Consider the following 19544-nt stretch of genomic DNA (forward strand, 5'->3'; position numbering starts at 1 on the left):
TTGTTTGCATGACTGATTTACAAAAGTAAGAGTTGCAAGATAAACAGGAATTACTTGAAGAAAAGGTAACTGTAGAGATTGAAAATTTCTGTGATCTCAAAGAAGGACTTTTACAGTCAAGTGTAGCAATTACTGACAGCCTTCTGTGGCAGCAGACTGAATTTCAAACAATGTTTTAGCCATCTATTTCAGGTCTATGATCTCAAATGCTTAAATACTGCTGTAGAACACTTTGCAGCACTAGTAAAGGCATCTACTAGTGAAGAGACAAATATAGTTATTCACTGTTTGGCCTATCACAAGCACCATTCAAAAGCTTCCCATAAATGTTATCATTTAGATGAAGTAATTGTATTTTTTTTTTGATTCAAGATTACCCACTATATAACATAATAACACATACTATTTTAAAATTGCCTTGTAGGCTAAAATGCTAGAGTGAGATACTCTCACCCTGACTGTGAAAAACACAGCTTGATGCACTCCTGCCATTTTCAGAAATCAGGCCACCAGGTCAGCCAACTATGGTTTACAGAGATTTAGCTGCTAGTCCCTAATTTTAAAAAACTTGATATAAATATTTTAAACACATATTCCATGAGCTATTACACTGAGTTCTCAGATGTTCTGCAAGGATTCATAAAGCAGCACTTTCCAAGTTACCTCTCCTTGTTACAATAAATTATGTTGTCCATTCCTCTGTTTGATTGGCAGCCTTTAAATCTTTCTTCCCCATTGAGTTGGGCCATGTGAAGCAACTGCAAAGAAGATCTTGTTTTCAATTTTTCAGGGTCAGATTGTCTTTCAGTAACACGGATGTCATTCATGACACAATGAATGAGAGTCATACCCAGGCCACCAAAAGAAGGGATGTTAACTCTGAAAATAAAAAGAAAACATCAAAGGTAATAGTAAAAAACTCTGTTTAAGTCAAAAACAGGCAGGAAGGCAGGCAGGCAGAAGCAGGGACTTATGCAGAAAGATAGCATCAGGCACAAATCCCAATATGTTCTCTGTGTGACCAGTTTACCAGTGCTGCTATTTACAACACAATAATTCATAGCAAGACTAAAAACCCCCACAGCTATAAATATTCACCACAAACATAGAACATGCTCTACATACTCCAAATAAATTAATCTACCTGCTTGAGAACTATTTTCTGCAGTAACTGTAAGAGTATAAAGAAAGAAATAAAACATCCTTACTAGAAGCAAGACAAAACATAAGTATTAAAACTTGGAGTTCTTCTTTTCCTCTTAAACCAGTTTTGATTATGTGATGGGACTACAGTTTGTTTTCACCTAGGTTGGTGCTCAGATGAGCAAAGCTAAATATTTCCTTCTCTGAAGTAAGAGCCCTGAAACCATATTTTTCACCCAAGCATATTCATTGCAGTCAGAGATGAGATTTTAACATTATTTTATTTGAGGTTGTACTTTTCTGTGTCTTTTCCAGCTCTTTCTCTATTACCATTATAATTTCCTGAGTTTTAAGTGTCAATTATCATGATCAAAAGTTTGGAGAGAGAGGTTTAAGTCATGGCCACTCCGCCTTCCCATCTGGGTGAGCTACATATATGCAAAGAGCCATTAAAAAAGAGAGGGAGAGGGAAAAGGAGGATGGAAGGCTTCACCACACTAAATGAAAAGCAAACAATATCAGCATCCTAAGGAGATGTACCACTCTGCTGGGAAAAACCAAGACAAAAGAATTATCTGACACAACAGTTCAAAGCATATTGCACCTGTCAAAACGTCTGTCATCTTCTATAGAAATGCACCATTCTAAAAGAAAAAAGGGAAACTCTAGCAAAGTCACTCAGAAACAACAGACCACTTTGTCTCCTTCCTTCCAGCCAACTCCTCCATCTGAAAGCCATTTAACTCAATGCTAAAGATTGCCTGGAAGGACCAGACAATAGGAAGGTCTCTTTCATTGTCAAGGACAGTTACACTTTGAAGATGATGCTCAAAAGGGGTTAAAATGGGTCAACAAGCAATTGTTTGGTCTATCCAAGGAAATGTGAACAGAACATTGTTAAAGTCACCCACACAAAAAAAATCTAAAAGAGCACATCTTTCGGCTGGGCAAGTATGGGGGGGCACACACAAAATGCTGATGTAATGTCATAGTGAAATGGAGATAAAAAACTCCTACCAGTACAAATGGTAAAACTGAATTTCAGTAGATAGGTCAGTTCTTAGCAACATGCATCCAAAGCACAGTAAAAGCGAGAGACATACAAATTTACTAACAAAGGGAAAAACGACAGCAACTCTGACAGAATTAGATGTCATTTTTCCATAACTTCATTTGTCTGCTTCCAATTTTCACAAAATGCCCTTGGGAATCACTGTGAGTTGTACGGCTAGATGCAAATGGGTACATCTTAGGTACTGAAATGGACTTACTCATTTGTATATAACAGCTGTTTTAAAGGAAAAAAAGTGGAAAATAGTTTTGCTTTCGTGCAGATTATCTAAATCAATACTTGTACAGCCTACTGAAACCTCTTTGAGTGTGCACGTTCTCTTCATGCTTACACGAATCACAGAAGTTGCCATTTTATAAAAGCTTCTAGACTTAATTTACACAAATCTAATTCCTAAGGTAAATCTTCCATGAAATAGAGGATTCATCTAAAGCCATTTATTTATCCAAATCCAATCCTTATTTTTATTATTAAAAGTCTAGTTTCTCTTCTAGTCAAATTCTGGCTTGTTTTTGACTCTTAAATGCAGCATTGTATAGGAATATAAGCACCAAGTCTGAAAAAGCACCAGTTCAGCAGCACTAGCCATGAAGTGTATTCATTTGCATCTGCATTTGTAGCAAAGGGACATTCCATTATAAGCAGCTTCACACAGGAAAAATGTCTAAAAGTTCAGTTCTGTTGAAGGTAGCGGCAAAACTTCCAACAATTCCACAGCAGGCAAGGAGTCAGTTCTGTTTTCACAAGCTTGTACCTCTGAAGTAGGTCAGTGATCACAGAATCAGAGAATAGCATGAGTCCCAAGGGACCCACAAGGATCATGGAGTCTGGCTCCTGGCCCTGTACAGAAGCATGCCCAAGAATTCACACCATGTGCCTGGAAGTGTTGTCCAAGTGCTCCTTGAACTCTGTCAGGCTTGTTGCTGTGCCCACATCTCTGGAGAACCCGTTCCACTGTCCAGCCACCCTCTGGGTGAAGAACCTTTTCCTAATATCCAAACCTCCCCTGGCACAGCTTCACGGAGTCCCCTCAGGTCCTGCCACTGGTCACCAGAGACAAGAGATCAGAGCCTGCCTCTCCTCTTCCCCTCATGAGGAAGCAGAAGATTGCAATGAGGTCTCCCCTCAGCCTCCTCTTCACCAGACTGAACAGACCAAGGGACCTCAGCTGCTCTTCATCTGGTTTCCCCTCTAGACACTTCACCATCTCCATGGCCCCACTTTGGACACCCTCTAAGAGCTTTAGATCTCCATTATATGGTGGCACTCAAAACTGCCCCCAGGACACAAGGTGAGGCCACCCCAGTGCAGAGCAGAGTGGGACAATCCCCTCCCTCAATCAGCTGGGGATGCTGTGCCTGATGCACCCCAGGACCATTTCTTCAAGACTGAGAAATAATGGACATAACACTATTTACCATTATTATCCCTCCCATTAAAAAAGCAACTTCAATCACCTATAACTTCTATAATGTTTTTTCCCTTGTAGAGCCAGATATTCCTAAAATGCTAATCAAAGGTCAATGTTTTCAAGAGTTTGCAAAGTCATTTTTTGGTATAAAATATATTTCAGCTGTCTTTTTGACAAAGAATTTCATCTCAAGTAACGCTGGAAACTTGTCTTATAACAAGACCTGATCAGTTTTTAGAGATATGGTGAAATCCCTTTTTTACCTGCTTGTTTTCTTTACTTCACATCCATATACTGGCTTCCAACAGAAAAAAATTAAATATTCAAAAATATTGATGTCTTAGAGTTCAAGCAGCACCACACATGTCTATGAATGTAAAGTGACTTGAAAGCCTTGTAGACTTATCCTTGGTACTTCACACCCTTTGTCTCTGAATTCCAAATTTGTTTTTTCAGAAGCCTTTTATAGCCTTATGGAAGTGATTACTCAGTACTAAAATTAAGGGGAGTCACAGAAGTGCTATCAGGGCCTCTTTCAAAATTAACTATTTTCAAGATTTTTACACTTGCTGCAAACCTGTCTCAAACTAAACCACTCAAAACAGTGATGAAAATGATCATTACACAATCAGTTGCACCTGCTGTGCAATTTAGATTTATATGGCTAAATCAGCTTCACAAGAAGTGCCTGACAGGGGTCAGAGTACAAAACTCCCCCTACCAGCAGTGTGGGACAACTGAGGTTAGAGCGTTATTGTGGTTTTCCTCCTCCTTCCTGCATTTTCTCTCATATTCTTCCACTAACCTCCACAACACAGTGTTCCCCACTCACTGCAATTGCTTCAGGTGACTTCTCCCCCTCTACAGCTCATGAGTCACAGAAGACCATGTCCCAGAGAATAAGAAAATCGTTGTCCCCTTGGTGGGTTTTTATGCTGGGGATGAGAACAGGCTGCTGCACCAGAAGCAAAAGAGAAAGAAAACAATGTTTGAGATCACGAAATGGGGATGCCCCACATGCAGTTGTCCTCTCGGGATATGTGAAACCTCTGTGTGCTCAGGGTCAGTGACAGCTCAGGAGAATGAAATGCTAAACTCTTAACAGAGCTACAGTACACGTGGGAAAATCCTGCCTGCATGATCTAAGACTGAAACTAAACTCATATTCCGTATAAGATTCCAACTATAAATACAGACAAAATTTTTTTCCCTTTTTCTACTTATTATCATGATCATGCACATTTTTCTCACTGTAGAGAAAGAAAAACATCCTGCCTGTATCTATTTCTATTGGAGGAGATTGGCAAATAATACCTGCCGAAATTTTCCAAAATGCTTTATCCTAATGTTGACACCTGGCAAAAGAAAAATCAGCTTTAATATTAGCTTGGCTAAGTGGTGCAAATGAAAAAAAATTGTGATGATGAATGTGGATAGATGTCACTAATAGCACCATAAATTGAATAAACTCAAAATTCGGTATCAAGTACAAAGACTTTTCATGACAGATGTGGGTTTGAGTTTGGTATGCTTTTTTCTAATTAGAATATAATTAGGATTTATATTTCCCTGTAGATAACACAAAAATGCTGGGTCAATTTTTCTGCTGGTGTGCCTCTGTGAAAGGCAGCTGACAAGCAGCAAATTTGTCTTTTTTTCTTGGCTACAATCATGTGTTTATCATGTGTGTCTGTACAGTGTTAAGGCAGACATATCCTCCAATACTGACCATTCTCCTGTATTCATGTATGAACATGTGACCAAGAGCAAGATTTAATCACAGATCATTACCCCTCTTTATAGAAAGACCAATCCTTACATCAGGGGAAGGAGAAAACCATGTGTGACTTGAAAAGCAATTATAATTCATGAATAATGAGTAGCTGTGGATCAGAAGGAACAGTTCACAAAAAACACAGGTGTAAGTTTTCTGAAACAAAGTTTTTGCAGGTAGTAAATATATTCAAAAATCCAAAGTCTTCTAATTAATGACTAAAGACCTAAAGTGCTATGTCTATCTGATAATGCAATTGCAATGAATCATTTAGCCAACTAGAGCATTTCAGATACACTTCTGAAGGTGACAAATAAAAAAAAATTCCCCTTTGGATAGTTTTTTCAGTGTTTTCATAAGATATCAGGGGTTTTCCTCACTAAAAAAGCCTGCTTCATCTGATCTCAGGAGTGTACCTGACTGGCACAATGCAATTCGATTCTGTCACTAGAAGAACAAATACAACTTTGTTCTCCTTTCATGTGTCACCATAAATTTGATTAGATAAATTAATATTTCAGGATTTTTTAGGATTTTTTTGTTTCTGTCTACCAAAGAAAACAAAGAATCACACACAGGATCCTCCTTGTCTTTCCAAATAATTCCCCCCCAAGTCTAGGTCCAAAAGGCAGCAGGGCCAGGTGCACACATCAAAGTCCTGCCAGCCAAGCCCCGGCAGCAGGGCCATGAAAAGCACACAGCCAAGAGCAGATGCAGAACACCAGCCAAGCTCCTGGCTGAGTTTCACGTAGCTCCTGTTCTGCTGCCAGAGAGCTCTGGCCACCTGCCTGGCCAGCTCAGGACAAGCCAGCCCCACACCACTGGAGCCCCAGCAGCTTCAGCAGCACCTCCTCGGGGCTCTGCTGGCGAGCGATGCATTCACACTGAGAGTAAATAAATGTGAACTTAGAAAAGAATACCTGTAACTGAGCAAGGAGGCAGCAGAAGCTTAAGGTACCTTCGGGATTAATGACTGTGCACAGAGACCCACATGTTTGAGTCAGGATAGCCACCTCAAGTACCAATGAAACAGCTTTAGCATGGGCTACCTGCCCAAACACTTACTGGGACCCATTTTACAGCACATTTCTGAAGCTGACTACATTAAAGCAAGCTCATACTCACCCATCCTCTGTGCCTGCAGGTGAATTGTAGTTAAATTTCTTCCTCTTGAGAGCAGAGACCTCAGCAAGTCACAGCTCCTGCTTCTGCATGGGAAAAGCAGAGACACAGCAGATCAACACTCCCACCCAATACAGTGTCACCTGTGAACTAAGGGTACATTTGATCCCCTCACCCAGATTGCTGATAAAGACATTAAACAGAGCTGACCCTAGTTCCTAGTGGGAACACCACTACTCACCAGCCACCAGCTGGATGTAACTCCAGCCACCACCTCTCTCCGGGCCTGGCCATACCAACAGTTTTCTACACATTAAACACTGCACCCATCCGAGCCATGAGCACCCAGTTTCTTCAGGATCATGCAATGGGAAATAGTGTCAATGTGGACTAAAGTCCAGGCCAATAACATGCACAGCTTTTCCCTATCCACTAAGCAGGTCACCTGCCATAGAAGGAGATGAGGTTGGTGAAGCAAGACCTGCCTTTCACAAACCCATGCTGGCTGGCCCGACCCTCTGGTTGTCCTGTACGTGCTGTTTAATGACACTCAAAATTATGCGCTCCAGGACATTCCCTGGCACTGAGCTCAGGCTGACAGGCGTGTAGTTCCCCAGGTTTCCTTCCAGCTTTTCTTGTAGATTGGCATCACATCAGATAATCTCCAATCATCTGCGACCTCCCCAGTTAGTCAGGACTGCTGGCAAATGATGGAAAGTGACTTGGCAATCTCTTCTCTGAGTAATACTCTAGGGTGGCGTCCATCTGGCCCTATAGGACTGTGTCTGTCTAAGTGGTTTAGCAGGTCGCTGACCATTTCTCCTTCCTAGAATCATAGACTATGCTGAATTGGAAGGGAGCCACAATCATTGAGTCCAACTCCTGGCCCTACACAGGGCGCCCCAAGAGCAACATCATGTCTCAGAGTGTTGTCCAAACACTCCTTGAACTCTGTCAGGCTGGTGCTGTGACCACTGCCCAGGGGAGCCTGTTCCAGTGCCCAAACACCCTCTGGGTAAAGAAACTTCCTGATATCCAAACTAAACCTCCCCTGATGAAACTTCAGGCTGTTTCCTTGAGTCCTGTCACTGATCACAAGAGTGAAGAAATTGGTACCTGCCCCTCCTCTTCCCCTCACAAGGAAGTTGTAGGCCTCAATGAGGCCTCCCCTCAGTCTCCTCTTCTCCAGGCTGAACAGACCAAGTGTCTTCAGCCACTCCTCGTACAGCCTCCCCTCCAGACCCTTCACTGTCCTCACGGCCCTCCTTTGGACACTCTCTAATGCTTAATGTCTTTTTTAAATTGTGGTGCCCAAAACCGCACACAACGCTCAAGGCAGGGCCACACCAGTGCGAGCAGAGCAGGACGATCACCTCCTTTGACCGATTGGTGATGGATTATGAGGGTTTCATTCTGCTCCCTGTCTCTGTCTTTTAGTTCAGGGGGCTTGGTATCTAGAGAACAGCTCATCTTACTACTAAAGACTGAGGCAAAGAAAGCACTAAGTACCTCCAGTTTCCCCATCCTTCACTGTATCTTCTTCCTCACCTACTTGTCTTCCAGCATGTGGGGACAGACTGCTCCTATACCTTTAAGTTCTCCTTCTTGGAGAATGTCCATTCTTCCTGGACTCCTTTGCCCTTCAGGACTGCCTCCCAATGGACTCTGCCAAAGATGCTCCTAAACAGGCCACAGTCTGCCCTGTGGAAGTCCAAGATACCTATGCTGTTAATGTCAGCTGTAAAGAAATGAACTCAGATCTAAGTACACTGAAATGCCACTGGGAGTATTAGAAGCTTGATTTATCAAGCCCCAAGTGAGTTTCATTCTCTACTATGATTGTAGTAGTAAACTTTGGTTTAGACCCTCCATGCAGCACCACAAAGAAGCAGTTCCGACAGTAGATCTAACATTTATTCCTAACATAGTGAAAAAACAACCTAAAATGTCTCTTTTATCTCTAAGCTGAAATGAGATAACTAAATAAAACCCCACAGTAGAAAGAGTTTTTTTAATACAGATAGTACCCAACAGCTTTGGTGCCACAGAGAAAATGAATGCAGAGAAATGTGGGGTTTGACATTTTTCCCCAGAGCCCAATTAAAATAAGCAAAGTAAAATGCACAGAAATAAAATATGTCTAGCAAATATGTTTCTCCTAGCTTGATTTGCTACACACTACTGCACCACTGAAATGGGAATATTAGCAACAAATTATACTTCATATTAAGGATAGATGAAACGTATTGTTAATATGTGCTATGTAAGGCATAATGAATCACAGACAGTCTCCAATTAGAGTTTTTTCCAGAATAAATAGTCATTATGGTCTAGATTAATAGATATTACAGCCAGAGGGGACTACTGTGATCATCTTTGACCATTGTTATCATTGCTTTTCAGTGCATAAATCAATTGTTAAAACCTTACTTTAGACATAATTTAATTATGAGTTATGCAACAAAACACAAAGGAGCTTCACTGAAATAGTCTATAATTAAGTTCAATGAATTGCTTGCCTCCCCTTCATTCCATCATTATTAAGATTTGTTCTTCCTGTAGTTCATGAAATTTAGTAGCATTTACAGCACTGAAGTTCCAAGTGGTACAGTTATTCAAGAAAAAGCAACATTTATGTAAGGAATTAGGAATGCCTGCTCAGGAAAGAAGGGTTCACATGTTAAAATAAATTTTAAAAAAAAGGCAAAGCGGCACGCGATATACCAGATTCCTATTGTGAGGCACAAATTCTTCACAACACTGGGAGACATTGCAGAACAAAAATACTATTAGAACTGTTTCAAAGGGAACATTTTTGGCTAGGATAGAGACTTTTGACATTATTTATTAGGTTCAAAAATGCTTAACAAAGGCCTAACAATAGTCCTGTGGAAACCACTACATCTGAGGCACTTTCTGTTGTTATGTGCAGGCATTGATTTGAAGATGGCCAGCATTAGTAGAACAATTCCCTCACAGCAGTCAATGCAAGTGAGCATTCATACACACACAAGCAAAAGCCTGTGAACAAACCATATGGAAACAAGAAAAAAAGTAAACATTTATTAACCTCTTTGTGGGGAGATGGGTGGAAGAACAGGCAAGCAGCGAAGGAGACGGTCATGCCAAATTTCCGCTAAAGAAGGTGTTTGCCCTGAGCATTTTTTTTTTTGTGGAATATGAAAAAGGCTGGAGAATGTCTTCAGTGCCATGGAAACTGGGTCTTCTGGGGCTGCCAGCAGTGCCACCACCCTTGGCCACCCAGACACACAGACTGTATGATGCTCAGGTTGGCGGGTTTGGATGTTGCTCCTGCCCCCTTCCTCACCTGTGGCTGCGAGGACACTGGCAGTCATGGAAAAGGCTAAGCAAATTTATGGGAAAATAAACATAACTGAGGATTTAGCTCAGCAACTATGACATACAGACACACACAAAGAAACAAAGACTTATTATTCTCACTGCAGGGATACAGAAATACATAAAAGCTGTGCAACTGCTGCGCTCGGAAGGTTTGTGAGTGGTGGAGGCTGATGAAATGGTGCCTGTAGACCACCTGACACAAGGAAGACCATCTTCCTACCATAGTTGAGCCAGAAAGTCACCTCCATCCTCACCTGAAGGTGGATACACTGAGACAGTGACCAAAACCTCATTTGATTTGTAAGATCACCGGTACCTGAACATCTTATGCCACTGAAAAGCCAGAATAATGTCTCACAATTAAACTTGAGGGTTACAGCTCAGTTCCTCTTCTTTTGCATTAACCTCAATATAAGCTTCCTTATGATAGAAATTTTCATTTTCTAGTGTAATCAGTATTTAAATTGATGTTGGAGGAAAGGGAGAGGAGCTCCATGCTTTGGAAAATGCACTCTAAAGATAGGTCTTTCATTTGCATTTAAAATGTGATGAATCTGGTTACTGGTTTCTGAAATATGCCACAGAATATTAGCTGATATAAAGAAATCTCAAACAGGCTTGGTTTGGTGCTGCTGAAGATGAGATTGAAAAAGCAAATGAGTCCATTCAAGGAAGGAGGAGGGACCTAACACAGAACCAGTATGTCCCTGGCCCAGCAGATGCTCTCTCACAGCTGATTAACCTGGACAATGCCCTGCAACAGCCCCCGGAGCAGCTCACCTCTGCTCTCACCAAGCCACAGCCTCCTGAATCTTTGCTGTTGCACCAAATGCAGCAGCATTTTCATCCAGTGGCTGTGTTGGCCCACAGGGTATAAGGAAATTTGGGTCCTTCTTTGTCCTCCACATGGTAGGGAACCCCATCCCCCGGATTGGGGTGTCTTGGAAATGCCACGATACCACAAGCCATTTGCCATCTCCTCTAAAACAGACTGAAATAGATGGAGACAAAAACCCCAAACATTATACAGCAGAGCAACAACCACCAAGCTAAAGTTAGTAACCCACCACTTATCTTTCCTTTTACATGAAAACACTGCCTTTCCTGGATTTACAAAGATCCTGAACTTCTAAATGCCAAGGGGTGACAGGAGGCAGAAATGCTGCCTGCTTCAATCCAGCAGCTCAGAATGTTTAAGATTAGCCCATATATCCACACAGCTATCCTTACTTAATAATCAGGTTGTACGCAGAAACCCTGAAGACCCAGACAGAATCATAGATTACATATGTTCTTCATTTAATTTGTCTTCTCCTCATTTAGACCATTTGCTGCCAACAGTTTAACTCCCCACCCAGTCTGTCACTTTTTCTATTTGCTTTTAATTTTGGATGAGTTCAGTGTTTCAAGCCTGATCAAAACAGGGGGTTTGTGTGGCTTACTTCAACTCATTTCTGAAAATGTGAAGATTTCTAGCAGTGAACACTCCTGTCTCCTGTGCACTAGACCTTGACAAGCAATGGCTGAATATTTTCCCACCCCACCTCAAGCCTGACTGGGAGGGACACATGCTTTTGTATGGACAGTTTATTATGTTAAACATACATACATTATATTACTAGGGGGGTAGGCTACGAACAGGGCTTTAACAAAAGGGCATAGCAAACATGCAATTTATATTAATCACTGTGTGCACTTAGAACTGCAGAAAAGTTCCTGAGTGCATTCAACAGTTCCATATTTTCTGGGCATATCTCACTGCATTGCCTTCAAATACAATGAAGAATGTGCTTAAGGATTCCCATTCCTTTAGTAAGTCATCTCTTAATTAGGAAAGTATCGCCTCTGAAGGCAGTTCGAACACATGCTTTTAAGCCTGACTTCATTTAAAGTCAAGGCCAAGATTAGATTTAAAATATCTTTTTTTTTGAATGATAGCTTATTTGAGCAGACCACCTGAACATATTAGTGTGATTATGTTACAATGCATGTAAGAATAGTAATTTGTATTGAATTACAATATTGTAATTATAGAATCATAAAATATCCAGAGTTGGAAGGAACTCACAAGGATCATTGAAGTCCACCTCCTGGCACAGGACAACCCCAGGAATCACTCCATGCTGGATGTGATAAATATGCTATTACATTATATTAAAATACAATAAAATATACTACTATATATTACATTAAAATATGTATAAAATAATAATTTGTATTAAATTTGTTTAAATAATTGGAATTAAACTATTAAAATGCTGTTTTGGTGATTTTAATTATAACAAGAGGCAATATACTATGTTTCTTTTAGCTTAAGGAAAATTTTAAAGTTTTTAACATTTTCATAAATTGTTTATTGCTTGTACAAATTAGTTTCTAGCCTTACTGAAGATAATGATAACTTTAAAAAATAATTTTAAAAGAGATGTTATTTATTTTAGGTACTCTAGGTGGCTTTGGCCTCATGGTATATGTAAAGAAAATTGAAACCAGTAAACATTTATTATAAAAACAATAATCTAAATGTAGAGATACCAGAATTTAGAAATCAGTAGGATGGTGGATCCAAAGAATCAGACTTTTGGTCAGAGATTGAAGCCCTCAGCTTATGTGCAATTCAAGAGGAATTCATGGTTAAGAGCATTTCCCAAGAGCTTCCACAAGATCATAGTAGAAGCTTTAAGGAAAAAACCAGTAATAACAGATCTTAAACGGAACTTCTTATCCACACATCTCTTGAGAGGAACATATACAAATGATTTGACATTAAAATTACGCCATTAGCTGCTCCATCACTCATTGATTTCAGTCAGGTTTTAAAATACTGTTCTGGTGATGTCAAACCAAAAAGAAAATGAAATGCCATAGCCCAAGACATGCACAAACAGCAAAATGGAAACACTCAGGATGTTTTGAAGCATATTACGGGTTAGGAGAAGGCCAGGAGCTCTCTTAAGTCTGTTATTTGAGGATTGCTGTGGAAATGTATGTTCAAACCCCAGTTGTGCCAGCAAGCACCTGGGAAGTGGTCAGCAAAACAAATGTGACAGCCCTATTCTTGTCCCAAAATGAAGCAGTATGTAAAGAGTGAAAATAACCATCTATGCTTGATTAATTAGGTTTGTAAGTATTCTTCAAGAACTAAACAATATTTCTAAAGATTTCAATAGTTCAAAGATTGCCCTATGGCCGCCTGGCCAATACATCTTCCAGCACACACAGTTTACAAGCATTTTTCTTCCCAATATGTTGTCTTCGTTTGGTGTGACATTGTTTGAGCACAGGTCTGTTTGGGTCAGCGTGGTTTTCTTCGCATCACAGCAGTGGTGCTGAGGACAGCACTCAGACCATACATCTTCCATGTCATTTCAGTCAAAGGCACATGATGCTTCCCGGTGCCCAATCAGGAAGGGTCCGGCGCTGGAACAGGGGGGCATATTGGCAAACTCAGCTTTCTTAATGACAGCCATTGTTGCAGACAAACAAAAGCACGGTTCTGAATATTAGCGTGCAGCCATGTGTTAAGGTCATCTGTGTGGCACATCCATCATCTCCCAAAACAGGGGCCAAAATGCTTTAAAAAAATCTGTCCAAACATGGTATTTTCAGAATATGCCTCAAAGCTGGCAACCGATACAAGTGCAGTGACCACTTTGAACAGTCCTTCTCCTCCTCAGCAATTCTGCATAGGGGCAGTGGAGAAAGAACACAAGATAACAGATATAGTCTTCCTAACTGCTAGTAGGGGGGCTACTTTAATTAGGCTACTCAATTAACAAAATTAATCTAATAATCTGTAATAATTAGGCTGAACAGCAGTTCTTCCTATAAGTTAGAGCTCCACAATAGCTCTCGTATTAACTACTAATGGGTAGCAGCAACTCTCTGGTTTTGAGGCTCACTGTTACACTGCTCACCTGTGAAAGCATCTGAAAAATTGAAATTAAAAGGATATAATGCAGCAGGCTAAAATCTTTGACTGATCCTTCAGTAGTCATGAAAATAATGCCAGTGAGGTTACACCAATTAAATGTCAGTCATATTACTTACAGCAGCAACTGCTTCTCAGTATATGACGTTCACAGTCTGACCCTTAGATGGAAGGGACAAAGCTGTTGCAATCATTTTTAGAGGTCTCTTTAGCAAAATTAATAGATGACAGGAAAAATCCATCATCGGTGTTCATTCATTTAGTTAAATTATATAGTTGGCTCCTTTGTTCACTGAACAAATACTGACTTCCCAATCATTTTCTGCCCCACTAAACAGTTAGAAGCCAGAAATACTATTTATTGGTCACTTTGGTTTTAATAGCTGCTCAATGTAGAAAAGAATTGTACCAACACATATTCAAAAGGAAAATCTGAATATCAAATTTCTGTAAAATTTCTCTTGTGGTTTTCTTTTTTTGTTTGGTTTTTTTGTTTGTTTGTTTGGTTTTTTATTTGGGAAGATTATTTATTTAACAGTGGAACAATGAAGAGGACTAACACTGGAATACTCACAAGCATTTTGTGTGAGCAAGGCTGAACCTGACTGATGCACTGAGCCCCTCCAGCAAGGAGGCTGCAGCAGTCAGGCTGCTGGAGGCTTCCCCAGTAGTGCTGGTGTGGCAGCAGGTAAGTGCCTACCACTCTGTGACAAAGACCCTGGATGCATGGCTCAGCTCCCTGAGTCCAGAAATGCTTCTCAGAGACTTTTCTTATGGCTCCCTGTTCCCAAAATCTTTCTCCTAAAAGCCAGTAGCAGATAGGTTGCTCGTGGTCATTACTGTTCTTACCTCCCTGGGTTCCTGCCAGGAACAAAGGACGGGTTTGGTCACTACCTTCTCAATCCACCCCTGGTGACAACTCATCCCACACTCCATGGCTGCAAGCAGAGGTCAGTAGTCCCTGCCACCCCAAACAAGGCTCCCACCTACATTTCAGGTGGACACCCACCTGCCAGTCAAATAACACAACCATAGAGAGGCTTTCACTCAGGTCACATTAATAAAAACCCAGATGCAAACCCAAGCATCCCATGCAACAAGTATTTCCAATATTATTAGAATGATTGGGTCAGCTTCTCCATTGACTGCAAAACAGCACTTGTTCAAAGACTGAAGGAGCAGCCAAATAGATGAGTGTGCATGGAAAACAAATCTAGGCATAAGTTACTTCGTTGTTTGAGCCACAGAACTGACTGCATGTTAAAAGCTGTAATTGCCTTTGGCAGTGGGTCCTTTAGTGAGTGCCTGACTTTGTGTAACGTTCTCAGAACAAAAATTGGATAACTACACAGAAGAGCCACTACATCCACGCATCCCAGCTGTCAACATATATCTCCTAATTTTTTGAGAAAAATCAATTTCTCCCTCCAAAAAAAGTCGAATATTTTGAGAAAAACAAAAGCATATAAAGTTTTCATTAGTAGGATAGGGAAGAAGTGTTTGCTTCTTCAAAATCATGATTTACTTTAGGCTTCTGGTTTGTTTTGGGTTTTTTTCCCCTACAGTATAGTCCACAAAGATTTCCCTAGGAGATGGTAAGTGCCAGAAACAACTCTTGGATTATGGAAAATTTTCATCTGCACTAAGCGATCAGAGAAAACTCAGTTCCTGTCTTGCATCTACAGCCATATCACACAGTTATACCAATAAGCTCAGAATTTATTAATACTTATGAAATCTACATGCTTGTGGCTGTCCATACATCTAAAGTCTGAGTGTTGTAAGTGTGCATGAGAACTAATCTACGTGGAGGAAAGAAAAAAAAAGATGTTTATTGGATGAACCATAATGGACCAAAACTGAGTTTTTTTATATGCAAAATTATGCAGACCACAAATACTTAGATTCTCATTTTGCTGGGCAATATGGGTACCACTATCATTTAGGCCATTAGGAAATTTAATACACCCCTGCTTTTGCCACTGCTATCAACTTAAGTAATTTTTTCAGTCCCAGCGTCCAACATGTTTAGCAAGTTTATCTACACAATAAATAAAATCAACTTACTGTAAGCACTATTTAATTGGTGGATATATATAGATCTACACTCCTGCTACTTATAAAAGCATCTGAAATTTTTTCTGACATCCCTTCCTCATATCATACAGAAATCTGCTCCCCAGTCTTTCTGCTCGTGTTTTTATCAACTTTCAACAACACTGAAGCACATGATCACAAAGAGTCATACAGCATAAGCTGGTCTCATATCCATGGCTAACTCATCACACAGTCTTTGCAAAATGCTCCATATGTTACTGTAAATGCAATGGTATTGCACACTCCCTGGCAAACAGAAGAAAACCACAAGACCTGTTTATCATTGATCTTCTTTAGGTACACTTGACAGGTGATACAAAAAGCTGAGGCTGACACAGACATCAAACGAAATATGTGTAAAGGTGACCAGTTCAAATAACAAGCCAGTGATTTGGTGGCATTAGGGGGAGCATAGGTTTAGGAGACCACAGAAGTATTGACAGCACAGTAATGGGATTAACCATATTCGAGTAGAAGAAACATCTCTACTGTGCTTCAGCTAATCTGAAGCAGCCTGCTCTGAGCTCTGACTGCCAGACTCTGCTACCTGCAATTCAAAAGTCTTGCAGGGCTCCAAGTTAAACTACCTTCAAGTGCAGCAGCAAACCCATGAAACAGTCTCATGCAGGGAGGATACATGCAATGGGGTACACTGCCTGAGGGGATTGCAGAGACCCCACGTCTGCAGGCCTCCACCAGCCCCCGAGACAGATTAGTCGGGACTAATATACAAGCATATAAATGATATATAATGTTAGATATTAAATATATAATTGCATATTATATGTATATGATATGTCCATATATCATATACACAACCATGGCTTCACTGGGAGCTCCCAGACACCCTGAGGTCTCTTCTGACCATCTGAAATGCAGTGGTTAGTGTTAGTTTTGTGACAAATTCTCTTCTGAGAAAACTGATAACTAACAGCAGGAAGGTTTGCTCTCCAACACCAATCCAATGAAAACAAAATTCAGCTTGAATTGCTTTCTGAGAGTTGGATACAAGTTTTGCCCAAGATTCCCAAAGAAAGGGGCTGGAAAGTCCTTGCTTAATCTCCCATTTAAACCATCTGCTTGAACATAACTGCTAGAGAAAAAAAATTTACAGTGTAAATAGAATAGAGGGAAATACAGAAATAATAATTTTCTTTTTTTCTCTTTTCATTGTTTATGACCCTGAAACTGCTAATGTGTGACAGGAGAATGGCAGCAGAGTATTTCCCAAACTATATTGAGTTCATGGCCCACTTCCGCATGTTGGAGATGGTAGCAAAGCCAAAACATCCAATAAACATTTGTGGTGATTTAGCAAACAAGGCTGACAAAGCTGAAACAAGGCTAATTCAAAAATTATTTAATATATTTTGTCAGAAAAAAATTCCTATGTTCTGAGTAAGGATTTCTTATCACTCTCCATGTGAATGGACTTAGAAAAAAATATATGCAGCAAGATTTTAAGTACATAACCTAACACTTATTGGCACATATAATCACCACACATCCCTCATTAATCTCCCATTTAAGCCAATTTGGTTCACATAATCTACATAAGATGCATATTAAACAAGGATGAGAACACCACAGTTCAGCTGTTCTTAAAGTGAGACGCATTTTACCCTAGCAACAGAATAAACAGTACATCCTATCCAAATGTGTGAGTCCATCAGCTCAGCAAAGGACTGTGCCATGATTTAGGAGAACTGGGTGAAGAAGACAAGTCTGGGCTCCAGGACTTAGCCAGAAATGGCTGCATTGCTCTGTAACCATAATATTTGACATTTTATAGAGACTTTTTTCCTTGCTAACCAAAAACTAAACCCTGTATTTCGATATCTGGATGTTTGGAATTTAGTTCAATTAAGAAAAATTCAAAACTTTTGCCTAGAACTCGACCTCATTCATAAACCAAAATATCATGCTCATGTGTCATCATCTGAACACTTTGATAATGTTCTTGTGAAAGAAAGTTTAAACCCAAAACTGTACTGTGAACAGCAGAAGTATCAAAACACAGAAACAAACTTATTTTCACACAAGGAAATGTTGTACAACCCACCCCCATTCTCTAGTTCATCTAAGAACCTGAACAATCAACAGCAGATTTTGATTTGAGGAATATTTCTGCCAAATTCCAATCTTCTGAGCACTTCAAGCAAAACAGTCAAAATATTAAATCCTACCTTTCCTGCAACGTGTGGTATTCCAGCTGATTACAAAGAAAAAATGTATCATTTGAAAACTCATTAGCTATTAACACAGAGATGAACTAATTTATGTCTTTTGCAACTGGAACTTAATCTAGGACACAGGCTGTTTACCTCATTTATTCCAAACCATTTTTGAGATTTTAAAATCTAAAGATTGTCTTGCATGCTTAATATATTTCAAAAGCAGATGAGGAACAGATTACAATTTACCAAATGCACCGTAAAAAAAGAATATAACTTACTTTTAATAAAATACCCAGAAAAGAGCCTAAGAACAGACAAAGAGATGAGTAGCTGTGCATGGGGAAATCACTTCAAAATCATCTTTTGGATAAGAAGCACTTTATGAAGAAATTGATTTGTAATGTTTCTCCATCATTGTCTTAGGACAACATCTGGTGTTCTAAGAAAGGACTCCTCTTACACTCAGGTTCCTTGCCTTTGCTCTTTGTGATACAATGTTGTTAATATATACCTTTTAAAAAAATTATTTTGTTATTCTTGTATATCTTTATGTCTGGAAAATGGCACGGCAGTGTATATGCACGTCTATTGCATGTTTAAGTGTAATTGTGTATACAGACACATTTTTATGCCACCTTCTCCTCTCTCCAATTCTGCAAAATGCCTTTAACACTTCACCTGAGGCCTTAGGAATTCTGCTGAATTTTTCTAATAATCATCTATCCACTTATGGATTTTTCTCATGGAAAAAAGAGACTGTTGGCCATTGTGCCTGGCAGGTATTCAAGGTTATAAATTCCAATTATTAGAATTCTTTTCAAATCTCTACCCAAAATCTGAGGGACATTTTCCAGCCAGGTGAGCAGAGAACTCTGCAGCCTCAGATGGGCAGCAGGTGGAGCACACATGGAGGAACACCTGAAGAGACACTGGGGGTTTGGGCATTACAAACATTACTCCAAAGGCTAAAGAAAAGCAGTGATCTGAAAATTCAGCCCTCTGTCTAGCAGCCTTACACTGGAAGTGCACTGAGATGTAGATTTTCTGCAGCCTCTGCTGGATAATGGTCCTAATCTTCTGCTGGACTAACTTCTTGCTAAAACCAGAAGTATTCCTTGTCTGTAACACAGATAGGGATATCACCAAGGAGAAGTGGGATATGCACTGGCCAAGCAAAGAGCAGCCATCATGAACCAAGGAGATCACAAGAGCTCAGAAATGCAGGTAATGCATGACAGGACCAAGGGGAATGCAGCATATCCTCATATTGTGCTTGCTCACACCACTGCAGGGGGAAAAAGCTGATTAGGAGGTTCATCACATAAAACACACTGGCTTACTCCTTTCTCCAGAAGAAATAGTCACTGGTGGAAGCATGATGGACTAGTGAACTTCCTCCTCACAAAGGAGCTAGAGCCAATAAAATGTGCTCCCCTGCTCACCTGTGGGAGAGT

At 40.1% G+C, this 19544-nt stretch overlaps 1 long non-coding RNA gene across 1 annotated transcript in view; it reads right to left on the reverse strand.

Moving 5' to 3' along the window:
- Positions 1-669: 669 nt before the first annotated feature.
- Positions 670-19544, reverse strand: part of LOC108447537 — a 28586-nt gene continuing 9711 nt past the window's right edge. Inside the window, exons 4-5 of the long non-coding RNA XR_001863143.1 lie at positions 6526-6608; positions 670-879 (exon numbers count right to left, since the gene is read on the reverse strand). This is a non-coding gene — a long non-coding RNA (uncharacterized LOC108447537). The remainder of the gene's footprint in view (positions 880-6525; positions 6609-19544) is intronic.

Source organism: Corvus brachyrhynchos, unplaced genomic scaffold, assembly GCF_000691975.1.
Source record: "Corvus brachyrhynchos isolate BGI_N302 unplaced genomic scaffold, ASM69197v1 scaffold56, whole genome shotgun sequence".
Classification (NCBI taxonomy): Eukaryota; Metazoa; Chordata; class Aves; order Passeriformes; family Corvidae; genus Corvus; species Corvus brachyrhynchos.